Source organism: Ambystoma mexicanum, chromosome 2q (assembly GCF_040938575.1).
Source record: "Ambystoma mexicanum isolate Mex_15411 chromosome 2q, UKY_AmexF1_1, whole genome shotgun sequence".
In the NCBI taxonomy this organism is placed as follows: Eukaryota; Metazoa; Chordata; class Amphibia; order Caudata; family Ambystomatidae; genus Ambystoma; species Ambystoma mexicanum.
The window spans coordinates 570,072,475-570,087,402 of NC_090924.1; the positions used below are offsets into that span (position 1 = coordinate 570,072,475).

General features: G+C 43.7%; 1 protein-coding gene across 1 annotated transcript in view; it reads left to right on the plus strand.

The window, feature by feature from the left end:
• Positions 1-14,928, plus strand: part of VIPR1 (vasoactive intestinal peptide receptor 1) — a 1,305,930-nt gene that overhangs the window by 198,543 nt on the left and 1,092,459 nt on the right. The window lies entirely within an intron of this gene.

The following is a 14,928-nucleotide window of genomic DNA, read 5'->3' on the forward strand; positions in this document are numbered from 1 at the left end:
TCCAGTGGAAGAGGAGAAGACGAGTTTGAAACACAGGGAAAGAGTTAGGAGGTGGTGAAAAAGGAAGCAGTTCCTATCCATATTAAGTAAACTTAGTGTACAAAGAGTGCCTTGAAACTACTTCAAAACGCTATAGGGAAGACCAGAGAAGTAGGCATGCTACAAGGGGAAGCTACCATGTATGCCACATGATCTGAGTAGTGAGACAAAGCCTAACAATACCTGCCTGATGGTTTGAGCATTTCATGGGAAAACCTGATATATGGTGAGAATAGCTAAATGTAGGATTGTAAAGTCTAGACAATGGGATGTGATGGCAGTAGCTTCCTAATGCTGCAAGTTCCTCTGCATATAATTTTCATTTCTGACAAATAGTTGCCTGCCGGTTGGATAACTCACGTGCAACTTTTTTGTTTGTTTTAAATGGGACAGTGCCATGTGGCAGGGTTGAAACCCTGGATGATCGGACTATGCCCTTCAACATTCTGAGAGCATTGCATTGAGTACCAACACTGGGCAATAATAACACTGATTAATATGGAGAAATAGTCCATGTACATGAAGCTTTATGAAAGTCACCAACTTATAATTTGTCTATTAAATTGTGCCAGAGGCTCTGGCCTGGTGGCAAACGCTGGCAATTTGTGTGTGTGCCTTGCAACAAGGCATGTTACTTACTGTATTATGGCATTACCTGGAATAGTTATATCCTGCCAAAAGCTATCAAATGATGGTAACGTGGAGAAGTTACTGTAACAGTAGGCCTGTTGAGAAAGTACATGGGCATGAGATGTCAATACCCACAGAAGCAACAAAGACAAGCTTTTCACTAACACATGTCAAAACTGTTGACTTTGTTAATGCTTGTTTTATGCCTTTGCGCATACCATTTGTTCACAGCAAATAGCACACACACACAACATTACTCCTGCACACTACACCAAACAAAGGAAACATCCCCTTATGCGCAATTCCATTAGCCTTCAAACCTTCATTTTTTCCAAGTCCTGCCCGTTTTGCTAAAACATAAAGGTACACATGGGTACAAATGCTGATTTTTTTTTAACTACACATTCAAACATTTTTACCTCCCAGTAAACAACATAGTTTGCAAAGGTGCCTCAAGTCACCTGAGCACATGTTCTCCAGTGCTGGGCTTTCATGTAACAGATCAATGCATTCTGGGAGTTGCAGTCTTTTGTGTTTCAACTGGATTAACATACCAGAAAACAAAGATGTTCAAAAGAAACCCCAGTGATATTCGGGTAACATGGAGTCTCTTGTTTCATCTGCCTGGAACTTCCCACAACCAAGAAAAGCCTAGTTACCTGCCCCGTGCCTATAAGTAACTGCCAATGTCGTCCCTTTTCACATTATGCCTTCCTTTGCCATTTACTTTCGTCTCCCAACCTTTCCTCCTTAACTGCCTACTTCTGCAGACAGTTTCTGGCCCTTTTGAATAACCAACCAAAAAAGTCCACCCTAATTCCCCAACCCTCAATTCTGGCATGCAAGCGCTATGCAGAAATGATCATCCTGATGTGGGGCCATTTAAGCATGTTTAGTTTCACAAAGAGATGTTAATTTGGGAGGTGGGAGCCCTTTTAAAAAGAACTCTGAGCACAGTATTAAAAGATGCACCCGAGGAGGGCAATCTTTTGTCCCCTGCCCCCAGGGAGAGCACCAGCGCCTTTCAATCATTTTAGTGAAAGGGGCCTTGAGTCTCAGGAAGGCCCCCAGCAACTGACCCCATGTTTCCAGACAGAAGTCTAATAACACAGCAATATATTCCTTTATATAATTATTTAGGGGCTTTAAATCTGCACTTTGCAGCGCTTGCCTTGCAACTTGTGTTTGCAGGAGCATTCCTTGATGTCACTTCCCACAAGGTATACAGAAGTGTTATCACCTCACTGCCTTTAACACTGGTTCCTCCACATCAGCCTCTTGCTGACAAACAAGGATGTATAGCTTTTCAGTGGGAATTTATTGTTTCAGCTCCATGCTGTCTGGCCATCTTGTGATTGACAGCTATTAACTTTATCGTTGTCTCCATTATAATGCAGGTATCCGATGGGTGCCTCAGATTGTTTTTGATCTAAGCATGGAGAGACCTCAACCATCATGTTGAAATGGGGCACCACCCATCTTCAGCCAGGCCTACCTACCTCTATGCACATAGTGCTGCTGTCAGTTAAATTACATTAGCACCCTTGGCAGTGGAGCCGGTCAAACAGGAGGGAATGAACACTGGCTGAAACTGGCGATCTCAGCCTGTGTTTCAAGCTGCCTGATGGCCGGTTCGCCCACCATCTTCCCCCAGCCATTCCCTTTTTTTTACTCCCTTCCTACCTCATTGCAGCGACAGCAGTGGCCACGACCATAGCTACTGCCGCTCCTCCAGCTCTGCTCTGACTGACCATAATGGAAAGGGAAGAGTTCCTATGTATGGATCCCAACTTCCCATTCCACGGTGGCCATCTTGAACAGTATTTTCTTTTTGTGAATGTGATGTTGCAAGGCAACCCATTCAGGGAAAGAAAATACTTTGTATTAGCCCTGTCCCAGCCCATGGGATGGGTGCTAATTGTGTTAACAACTCCTTCCAAAGGCTGGAATGGGGGGTGGGGGCAGGGAGGGAGGGACCCCAACCATCCTGGTTGAAATGGGCCCCCACACATCTTCAGCCAGGTCTGCCTGCCTCTATGCGCGTAGTGCTGTTGTCAGTAAAATTACAGTGTTAATTATGCTAAAACGCAAAGGCTAAAGCCAGTCTCTAAGGTGGGAGGTTAAACTGGCTGTCCCTGCTGTGCCCCTTGCTCTCAACTGTGCCTTGGGCTGTTGATCGGTTAGCCCAGCTCTAGATACGACCCTTTGTGGAGGACAGCTAAGGCAGGACGTTTATTGAAGCCTGGGGAGCAAGGTGACTAGAAAATGGGTGTATCCAGATAGTGGGTGAGAGGTTGAGAGGGGGCCCCACTGATGGATATGAACAGGTTGAAAAAATGTGAGGATGTATTGATGATTTATAGAGAGACAGTTATCATGGAGACCATGGACAGAGGAGGATGAGAGGAGTGGGACTGTATAGAGTGCACGTCGGAAAACCAATAGTTTTGTTTATGGGGCAAAGGAGGAAGGTCGGGGTGTAGTCTAGAACAGTAGTTATGTATGCTGAGGACAGGTGTAGAGTTGAAACTTTTAGTGGAGAGGTATGTACCATGACACAGTTCTGTGTAATGTTCATTAGGTTTAGTCTTGCAGCTGTGATTGTGGAGCTAATCAATTGGTGTGGACAATGTCATTGCAGAACCAGTGAAATAGGTGTAGAGAGTACACACGGCTAGAACGTGGCTTGAGTGAAGTGACGCCATGTTTGTAGAGCTAGAGAGTTGAGAGGAAAAGAGGGGTGGACCAGGATCGACGAGGATAGTGCCACAACAGCCCCTACTAGGGAATTAAAGAGGTGAACAAGCAGAAGGGGGACTGCAACCACGAAGCTGGGTACCAGTTCAGGAAGAAAGAAGCGCACTAGGTATTGGCAAGGGGAGTGGAAAGCAAGTGCAGGGGAATATGTGTTTTGCAGTCATGGAAAAGGGGGAACAACAACCACAATAAGAATAATGGCTTGCAGCTCTAGACAATACTCTATCCAGAGCACCACAAATAGGATGTTTGCATTGTGCTATCATTGCTGCTCCCCTATCACAGTCCATGCATCACACGCATTAAAATCACCATACTGAACTTTCATACACCCATACTGCAACCCACACATAACCCAAACAAAAGCACGCGCAAGATGTGAACATTATTATTTTCGCTGTCTCTATTGCCCAATAAGGCCATATCTACACCAACTGATGAGTGCAACTATTCATTGCACATACCAAAGGACGCATATTTGAGGATCTGATGGGCCATTATTTGGTAAGCTGACTTGTGAGGAAATGTGAATGACGCCTAATGAGGCATTACATGTATTTGTGATGATGTGTGTTATTATATAGGCTGCCTATAAGCAAAACAGCTATACTTCCAGATGGGGGTTGTACGTGGGTCTCTTAATATGTGTTGGCGTTGAGTGCTTATTGTGCTGGCTGTCTCTGTATTCTGATGCATGCATGTGTGTGTGTGTGTGTGTACACACACCATATTAAATCTAGACCTCTTTCCTCTGCCTTCGTTTGCTTCATATCATTGTGCTCTGCACTCAAACCTTGTCCCTCCTTCTGAACAGGCACATAAATCTGTTCAGATGTGTAATGTTGGGAGGTTTGTAAACTATTGAGGAATATTGGGCATTTTCTTGATTAATTCCCCTAAAGGGTTCACTGGGCTCCTCCTTGTTTCCCCCATGAATGCACACTGAAACCAACCCTTGGTGTTTCCAAGCATGTTGCTGTTGTGGTTAATCACACGGCTACTGAATACCTGATGGGGGCTTATATAATAGTAAGAGGACACAGACCCAAGATGACTGATGTCCAACTCTATATTCTTCATCCTGAGGACCACCTCGTGTTCCCCATCACTTCCTCCCCTTTGCCCCACCTCCCAACCTCCCTTCACACAATGAGGTGGATAGCCAGACCAAATTTCTACATTATATATCCCCCTTTTTTTAACATTAAGTCCAGATTAATTTCCTCAATGAGCCTCATTGGAATTATTCAGGTCCTCATTGATTGTTCTACTCGGAACTGTTTGGTGCTCATCTGTTGCAAACTTCTCTCCTCAACCTCCTTCCACTCTTCATCTGATGACTCGCAGTCACCAAGATAGCATGCTTCCGAATCATCTTTGCTCCCTCCGCTTCTCTGACTGTGCCACCTTCCTCTTTCCACACCCTGATACCCCTTGAAATGTGATATATTTTGAGTAACTGTTCTCTGCCCCTCTCCTGCTGTAATCATGATGCCCTTCTTATGTGTTACTGTTGGATGTTCTGGCATGAACGTCAAGGCCTCTTTTCTCTTCTGAGGTTATACAACCACCTGATCGCCAATCTGTCCTCTTCTGGTTTTAGCATAGTTTTTAATCTTTTGTTTCTCCGCCTCATCTTTTGCCCTCACCTGAGAATCCACATCTCAATATTTTTCCCCTGTTCCACTTGCGGGAGCCGTGTTCTGACCACCCGGCTGAACATCAGCTCAGCTGAGCATACACCTGTTGTGGTATGCGAGGTGTTTCAGTAGTCCTTGAGCAGCTGATAAAGAAGCTGTTTCAATGGTCTTCAAGTGATGTGAGTGATCTGAAGGGCTCTCTTTATGGTTGCCATAAGTCGCTCCACCATACCATTGGCCTGTGGCCATAGAAGAGTCATTTTTCATGTTTGAACACCATGTACTCATCAAAATTCCCAAAATCATGATGTCCGGATAACACTCTAGGCCCACAGGGCTTACATCCATCATAAAATCTGTCTCTCTATTAGCATTGAAGTATGCCATGTCATCAGCAGAGGATAAAAATGCTTTAAACACTGTTTGGATTGCTTGAGTCCACTTGATCAAGTTCTTGGTGAGATCGAGCAGTGGGGCTCTCACTCTGGCATAGTTCTTCAAATATCAAACACAGTAGCTTGCTAGACCTACAAATGACCTCAGATCCAAGATGTTTTTCAGTGTGGGTTCTTCATTTAGGGCAGCCACTTTCTCTTTATCAGGGCACATTCCCTGCTCTCAGAACATATGGACTGTGGGATGTTTTCACCCACGCATCCGAGCCCTACAACATCGCTGTGCGTTGCTGATCGCATAAAAAGCAATGCTGACCACCAGAAAAAGCGCAGTGAAAACCTGACAGATAAGCCACCATCCACTTTTGACAATTCCCAGACCCATCCTTTGGTTGCACCCAGAGCTGTTCAAAAATTTGTTTCATTGGTGTCAAAAGTTGCTAAAATCATGGCCCATAAGACCACTATAAAGATCCAACTTCTGGTAGGGTGTTCTACATCACTCTACTGCAAGGATCCCCATCAAAACGATGTCAGCTAAAATCATATGCTGTCAAGCTAAATCCCCTTGACAGCTGTCAAAAATGGGTGCAGTATCATTGCACGTCACTGAACGGCGCTGGCGCTCTATAAATCCTGACAGGAGAGCCGTCTTGCAGAACTGTGCATTGATCAGAAGGTGGTTTTATGTAATTAAAAGTTCAAAAGACTTGCCTGCCATGGGAAACAGTTACACCTGCCCTTCCCAGCAACAGCACAGGATATCACATGGCCCTGTTGATTGGGAGGCAGGGGACTTCCCTGCAGCCTGCAGGACACAACACAATAGACTCTTTCAATTGAATAGAATATGCTGATTTGGGTGTTAACTGTAAACAGTGCTCGAGCAGGAAATAGGCCATGTGACCATCTGACTCACCAAGCTTCTGGGGGCGGACCCAGACACTTTTGTGAATTGAATTGAAGGCAAATATATGTTTTATAAGAATACTGATAACTAATTGTAACCAGATGACAGAAATGTACAACTTTGAGATTCTTAAAATGACAATTTTACTCACGGTTCAAGACTCACCTGGTCGCTCTGTGATGTTCTGAGGCAAAACCCCAGGAATTATGAATATTGTAGACACTGTGTTTATGCTAGAGACATAGCAATTTACTGTGATATGCTCAGGGAGGGGGTGTACCTCTGTGTACATTTTGAGGAAAACCCAATGTTGCAAAAGCTACTAAAAAGCGCAAAATGCTGTCATTTCTGAACCCAAGCTCGCAGGGTTTATCAGAGACCTGTCTTAATTCATCCATCATGTGTACATGTATTTTCAACAACTTGTGTATCTGGGAAATATGTATTTGGATCAAAAATAGATTTGTGTGCAAACTTACCTCATCACGATGACACTCCATTTCCTTCCCCCAATCAAGGGAGAGAGGAGAACTTGGCCAATGATAAGTTGTGAGGGGCAGGCTTAGTTATGCCCACGCACCCACCCACTTTCAAAAGACATAAAAAGAGCCACTAAGACCCAGGAAGGGACATTCACTTTCGACTTCAAACTGATTTCTTGCGAAGCATTTTTCCAGACCAGACAATATCCAGAAGACTCCAGGACCAGAACTTAGAACCCAGACGTCAGAATTTGCAGCAGAGAGGCCTAGTCCAAAAGCTGAATCCTTTTTCAGCAGGCCTCAAAATCTTTTGCAACCTAACTCCACTCTTCAACAGCCGGGCTGTGCTGTTTGATTCTGGCTAGAACCCTGTGCCAGTACCCAAAAAGCAGTGCTGTATCCAGAATCCACTTGATCCAGACCAGCAGAACCAAAGATCCAGACCGCCGTGCAATGCCGAGTGCCAGCAAGACCAGCAGAGCAGAGCTGACCCAGACTGCTGTATTCAGAACCAGTACCAGAGACTGTCCGTGGCGAGTGAAGCCCAAACCTGATCAGACCCCGATGGCCTATTTCAAATTTATAGTATGAGTACTCAGCCAGAACTGTGCAAAACCAATCTCTTAGTTTAAAATAATCTAATTCAAACTATTTTAACCTATTTAGAACTGCATCATAGAATTGTGTGTCCATCCTGTTGATCCAAAACCTTACACAGAGCATCTGTCATTCTGAAACTTTAATTTTACTTCTGAAAATCTACCTCCACTAAATCGTCTGTATCTTTGGAACCGTATGTGCTAGGAACGAGATTTAACTTTCATTTTATCTAATCTTTCTTTATAGTTTTTCCGTAATCACGCTTATCGCATTCAGAAAAAAGTGCCGCAAATTGCAACTAGCTGAATTTCATCACTTGTAAAAAAATCGCTGTCTTTTGCTTTGCATTGCTGAAATCCATTTTCAACCTAATAATCCCTCATGAATCACTGATAGTGTTGACTTGAACTCATTCAAAGTAGCTGTCACCTACCCTGAATCGCCTATAGGGAATTAAAATCATTTTTAGCATATTTTTCCCTTCTTTGCCTACCACATTTAAAAGTACTTTTGCCTGTGTTTAAAATCATCCCTGTTTCTCTAAGCTTGCTGGGGGGAACGGGAACTGAACTACATTTGATTGTATTTCTGAGAACTGTGTTCTCTCCTTTCCATCTTTTTATATTGCATAAGGGGGGGGTGAATTGCCAAAAGGGGAAAAGTGATTACATTGTCTTTTATTGAAATCTTATCAAGGTTATTCCTGTGTTGCATTCTTTTCCATCAATGCATTTCCTTGAAACCATAAAAGTATTCTCTGCTACCTTATCCCTCCTATACTCATTCCTAAGTAATTGAAAAGAGCGTGCAATTGTAACATTACCCATTGTTGATCAACATTATATTCATAAGTGTACTATCAAATATTAATTTATTATAAAAGTGTGATATATATATTGTTTAATTTTTCCAATAAATCTTTAATTTGCAAAACAAACCTACTTCTTGGCTCAGTGAGGTCAGGGGGATTCAAAGAGAAGGGCGTTATATAAGGGTTTATCATCCAGATTATAACTTGTCATAAAAATATATAAATAAGGGCTTCCCTTGCGCATCCCGGACCAGGCATTGACTTAGTTGGAGTGCTTGATTGAAGTCATTAACAGGCCAAAGAACTTGAGTGTCTGCTTTTGAAATTCACATTAGTCCTTGTTTAATGTCAATTGGGCTGCGTCTAGTACCATGAAGACATGCCGGAAGGTTGCATCATGCAGTTGCATGGATCTTCCCAATACCATTATATCATCACTGTAGTTGATGCAATTAGGTGTGTGTTTGATCACTTTGTGGATTTCTTTCTGGAATATGTCTGTGGCAGAGAAAATTCCAAACCTCAGATGCTTGCAGCGGTATATTCCAAGGTGCTTATGAAAGTGGTTATGTACTGGGTTTTCTGGGGCCCATCTCCAACTGGTGGTAGCCTTTATTTAGGTCTAGTATCAAGAACATTGTTGCTTCATTCAGCAAATGAATCATGTCTGTGATTCTTGGCGCTTGATGTCATCCCCTCAGTATCACCTCATTTGGTTGTCTCATGTCTACACACAGGGGTTATGGAGCCATCAATCAATGATTTAGGGATGGGCACAATGGGACACACCCATGGCGTGCATCCAGTTGCAGGTCCTATGATGTCCTGGTCTAAAACTTTCCTTATTTCCGCTTCCTCCTGATGTTGGATGTTAATTGGGATACCTCTGTAGTGTTCAGCCACTGGTCTGATTTCTTTGTCTATGTGTAGCTCGACTCAGCAGTTTCCAATTTTTTTCCAGACCTTTGAAAAGCATAGGGACTGCTTGTTCCACGTTTCCGTTCTGCACCATGTATTTGTGTGTCATTAGATTATAGAGCACATGCACCAAACCCATTTGCAACACAGTCTTAAAACTTAGGATGCATCCACTCTCTGTTTCAGTTTAGAGAACATGCAGCTGTATGGGGGTCGTGTGAGATATGTATGTGCATCTTTGTGGCAAATACTCCTCTGCAAGGCAATGGGATATTTGACCCATATGGGTAGATGCCCACTTGTGCTGGTTTCAACTTTGGCTTTGATGTCAGGCTGTTGTACGCCTTCTTGCTGATCACTTTCACTGTCGCTCCAGTATCTATGAGGAATTCTGTGGGTGTGCTGTTAACCTGTATGCGTTAGTATGATGGGGCTGTGTTCCTTCAATGCTGGTCATCAGGAGACGAACTTGACTCGCTCCCTGGTGTTGATCTGGTCTACATGTATCACACGTTACTCCTCAGGCATCTGTGTTCCCTCCTTTCTGGTGATCTATATTCTTTGATATATTGGTATTTGCTGTTCTCACCTCCTGGATGAAGGTGTTTTCTATTTTCCCCTGCCTGCATTGTCTTGCTGCTCCGGTGATGCATGGAATGTCTCCCTGACCTTGGGGTGTGTTTGGGTGTTTCACTGTGGGAGCATCCCGGCATACAGACCTAATCTCTCATCCGCATGCTGTGCATGTTTGTCCCATTGCTAGGCAAGTACCCTTGTGTGGGAATTCATAGCCACATTTGAAGCATGATCTGTCATTTCTTTTAAGAGTGGGCTGGTCACCCTGTGCTGAGATCAGATTGTTGATGCTTTCTGGTTCCTTTGATGGGTGGCGTGCTTTCAGTGTCCTCATCATCTTTACTTGCAGTTCTATGGCTGATTATGCACGGGACATCACCAGTATCTCCTCCAAGACGTGTTGTTTATAGAGCAGTTTCTTCTTAAACAGTGAGGATTCACATCCTGCTATTACCTAGGAACTCAATGCCTCCTCGTTGGAATACCGGTGGAATTCACAGTGTTTAAGTCTCACTCAGAGTCTCATAACAAAGTTGTCCAGGGATTCTCCCTTGTTTTACGTAGTCACATGGAATATGTGGTTCTAATAGTCATCATTGTTATGTGGGGCAATGTATGCTAACAGCACTTCCTTTAGTTCATCAAATGATGCAGTTACATTGACTACCGGTTTATAGAGGATGTCCTGAACCACTGCCCCTACCGCCAGTGTCAGTAAGTTATTCTTCCTCTCATCCTCCAGTGGGCCCAGTGCTCCAATATGAAATTTGAAGTATCAAATCCATCTTGCTCATTTGGGTCATAAATTGCTGATGTTGGTGAGGTCAAATTCATTGGGTAATTGCAGCAACAGAGACTCACCTGTAGTGGCAAGAATGTTCCTGACAACCTTGCAGAGACCATGACAAAGATGTCCTGATGCGACATCCTTGGTCCCTGGTCCTTGTTCACTTTGTGCAGTCTTGGTGACTTTTTGTCGTCTGTGGCGTGCGAGGCTATTTTCAGATCCCTCGTGGTTCCTTACCCCACACACTACTGCCAGATGTCCTTTTCCAATTTTCTCTCTTTTTTATTGTTCACCATCCTGATGTCTGTTGACTCCTTTGCCTGTATCGTGCTGGAGGTATTTTACCCTCACTCTATGGTCTTCTCAGCAGTCTTCTGCTTCGTCCAGGGTACTCCCCGTTCTTGGCAGCTTTTCCTGTGTCACTTGTTCACTGACACAGGCCCGTGGAGGTGATTTTCTTGCATGCGCACTCCAACCCAGCACTCACTTCCATTTCTGGGTCCCCACACCACGTGATGGCCTGCAGCGCCTCCTGGCACCACTTGTGACTGTGCTGTCCACAGCGCGCTCTCCCTCGCGGTTCTAATGGAGTCTGTGTGCTTGTAACAGCATGTCTCCTTGCCCCCCAGCACAGCAGTCTCTGAGTACCCCAACATGGCCATGCACCATACGCTTTCGTCTGGCAGTGCTACCGCGTGCTGTGGGTTCAACCCCTTGTCGCCAGTGTTGTGGTTAATCACACGACGACTGAATACCTGATGGTGGGCTTATATAATAATGAGAGGACACAGACTCACGAGGACTGATGCCCTACTCTGTATTCCTCATTCTGAGAACCTCCTCGTCCTCACTTCCTCCCTTTGCCTCACCTCCCGACCCGCCTTCACAAAACGAGGTGAATAGCCGGTCCAAATGCCTACATTAAAATTGCTAACATCACAAAGCTGTCGAAATCACGGTAGATAAGTGCATTTTTGTCGCTTTTGTACTGATCTTTGCACTTTACATTAACAGATGCCAAAATCTGTGCAGTACACGTTTTCCCGTCCAAGTGAGTTATTTGCAAGTCCTTTTGAACTTATAGAGAAGTTGTTGTATGAGTAATGTTCTAATTGGCAGAACTTTTTCATTTTTTTATGTGTATGTTAGTCATATGCAGTAGCAGTGTGACAGCAGAAGATAAGGGTTCTTCCTTGTTAATCCTGTTTGCACTGCTGCTATAATTGCAAGTGGCATAATGACACTGTGTTGGTTTAACTTTTCGACTACAGAAAGAGCAAATATTTGTGTAGCCATCTAATGGGCCGGTGTTGCGTAAACCAGAGCTTTTTACTGCAGATAAAGGAGGACTTGTGCGCTTTTGACCCACCTTAAGACATGTTCTCCTTCCAGAGGTCCTAATCAATACACATATTCGGGCTCGTGAGGTGCACGCCAGCTCTTGATCTCCCTGGCTCACTGGTGCGCAGCTTTCTTTCTGCTACCGGGTCATAGGTTTTGCAAATGGAGCTTGGGAAACGAAGCTTGAACTTTGGCAGCGGGTGCATCTGAATGCGTGAAGAGATAGAGGCAAATGGCGGGCGAATAGACTGCAGGCTGCAATCTGCACAGGCACTTTACTTTGCCTCTGCACGCGGATTTGGCAGAGGTATGACTTTGGCCTTCCTGTGCTGACAGAAACATTTGAACGGGAGGGAAAGGCGCAGGGAGGAGCTGCATTGAGCGACGCGTTGCTGAATACCGAATTGTGGTACGAATAAACCACAATGGAAATGGTTGCTCTTAAGTAAATAGCCAATAGTTGGATTCAGTGAGTGAGCAGGCAGGTGAGAGTGCATGCTAGTATGTTTAGTAAAACAACATTCGGAAAGAGACGCCGGCATTCTGACTTGTAGGGAAGAAGAACAAAAAAAACAACAACAAAAAAAGCATTGTCAAAAGCAATAGTTTTGCTTTTCCGTGGGCATGGGATAATCATTTGACAGACACTGTGATAATGGTACTACATGGCAATAGCACTGCCTGTCTATCACCCATTCACACGCCATCGCTGTTGTCTTTGCCAATCCTTCTTCTAACAGACTTCAGTACAAGGAGCAGATACAGAGCAGGTGGCTGAAGGCACACTTGATTAAGACATTTGTATTCACCAGTAGAACATTTGCTGCTCAAATTGAGCCATTTAAACTAATCAGAGTCTTTAGATATGATACCTTGCAGGCCAAAGTTTGGGAAGGGCCATAGGGATACGTTGGGCCATAGGTCATCTATGGGTGGCTAAATAAACAAACAGCACCCAAAAGATGTGTGTCCCTGCTCATGCGTAATCTCCCTCCTAGCTGTTCTGCTATGCAATCGTTTTTGCTTACAGGTGCCGCACTTACGGAGGCTTGTTTATAAAATGCACTCCTGTCAGATCTGGGCATCATCCAAATCGACCACTGTTGGTAACTGAAATAGCTCTTTCCATCAGTGATACAAATTCTTTTGATGTCATCAGGCTGGAAGGTCGCAACACATCACTTCCTGAGAAGTTATCATTGACACAAGTCATGTAATACTTCCTAGGATTCCACGTGGACCTGATGTCACGTTTCTGCTAGCTTTGGCATTTTGGTGAATTGAAGTTCCTGACACGGATTGTGTTTATTGTGTACCTTTGGCTGATAATGTCTATGCCATGGCTAAAACGTTTCCAATGATGATTTAACAGCCTTTCCAAAGATGGAAGAAAGTATATCGGCCTCTGGGTGATCTTGGAATGTGGAATGATAGGCTGTGTTTATTATTGAAAGAATAAACAAAGCTGAATATCTCTATTAAAGAATAAAAAAACACAACATACAAGAAAAAGATTCTAATAATGGTTTGAGTTTGGCAGGTATGGACGCGTTATCCTTATTTTAATATAGGTTTGACAGACAGACCTTCACAAAACAGAATGAGAACATGTAGTTGGCTGCACGTTACTGATCCACAAAGCTGTCTCCTAACGGTATGCTCGATAATTTTCCTTGCATGTCCTTACAATATATAACAACACAACAAGGATCAGAAAGTGTGACATATCTGTAGGTTAGAGTAGGCATTTAAAAAAAGGTACCCAGAATTGTGTGGTACAACACGCCCTATTATTGTGGGTTTATTTGAGGGAACATGGCCATTAGAATACACACTAATGCTGTTGAAGCCCACAATGGTGAACAGCCACTTAAAGGCCAGATTCACAGGGCTATTATGCAAGTTCAGATGCATGTGCATTGGCACACGTTACCAACTTTCTCATGCACCAGACGCACACGTGATAACACGCTCAAAAGCATACACTGTTTGCATGAATGCTGTCCCAATGTGTGGGCAATCTGTGCAAATGCAAACATGAGCCATGTGGACAAAGCAGGAGGGGTAAGAGGGTAGGACAGGAACAGGCAGAAACAATGTCATTGGGAAAGAAAGACACACAACACATGCTGTAAACATGTCTCTACACCCTTGACGGTGGAATCACAGAAACGTTGCACCAGTGTTAGTGCACATCACTGCTTTTATCCAGTAACATAACTACAATTTCTAGTCAGATATGTTTTATTTATTGCGATAATGTAATCATTTTATTTAGGGTTTTTGGGACACTCTACACCAAATGAAATGGAACAATAGTGATTGATTTGATAAAACATTATATAAGAGGTGTTGAAAATTTGCCTTGAAAAAATAGAAGATACTGTAACAAAGGAACAATTGGACATTAAATGACAATCTTGTAAACTGTCCGAAAGTTTTTGTGATTAAACAGCCTTTTCTATCCCTCACCAGTTGGTTGGGATATCGTGGGGGAGGGCACTTGCGTATAGATGTAGACCGCAACAGGGTGCCAACCAGCCATTGGTTAAGGCAGATAGGAGGCTTCTTCACACATCTTGCATATATTAATTATATCCTAAAAACATTTAAAAACAAGCATTGGCAATGCCAAAAGTTTGGGCTTTTGAGTAGGCATGGGAAAGGCACTTGCCAGTCACTACCATTGAGGTATTTACAGGCTACTGATGGTAATGGGTGCAAAATGGTGCTAATACATGGGCACAAGCCAAAAGGTTTGGCTTTGTCAATGCTTGTTTTTAACAGGACATCAGTGAAGGACACACAGAGTGCTTATAAATTGAGTGGTGGAAGGCAGGCATTTAAGACCCTTTTTATTACGTCAGTTGAATGTTTAAAGATGCAATTATGTAATGAACTCTCAAAAGACTTCTATAAAGAAATCCTAGCAGGCACTTCGAGGGCAAAGTTTTATGGTAAGGCTTGAATAGTGCTAGCTCAATGGGCTGGGAGGGGCTGGAACCAGTGGCATAACAGAAAATGTGGGGGCCCCCATGTCAG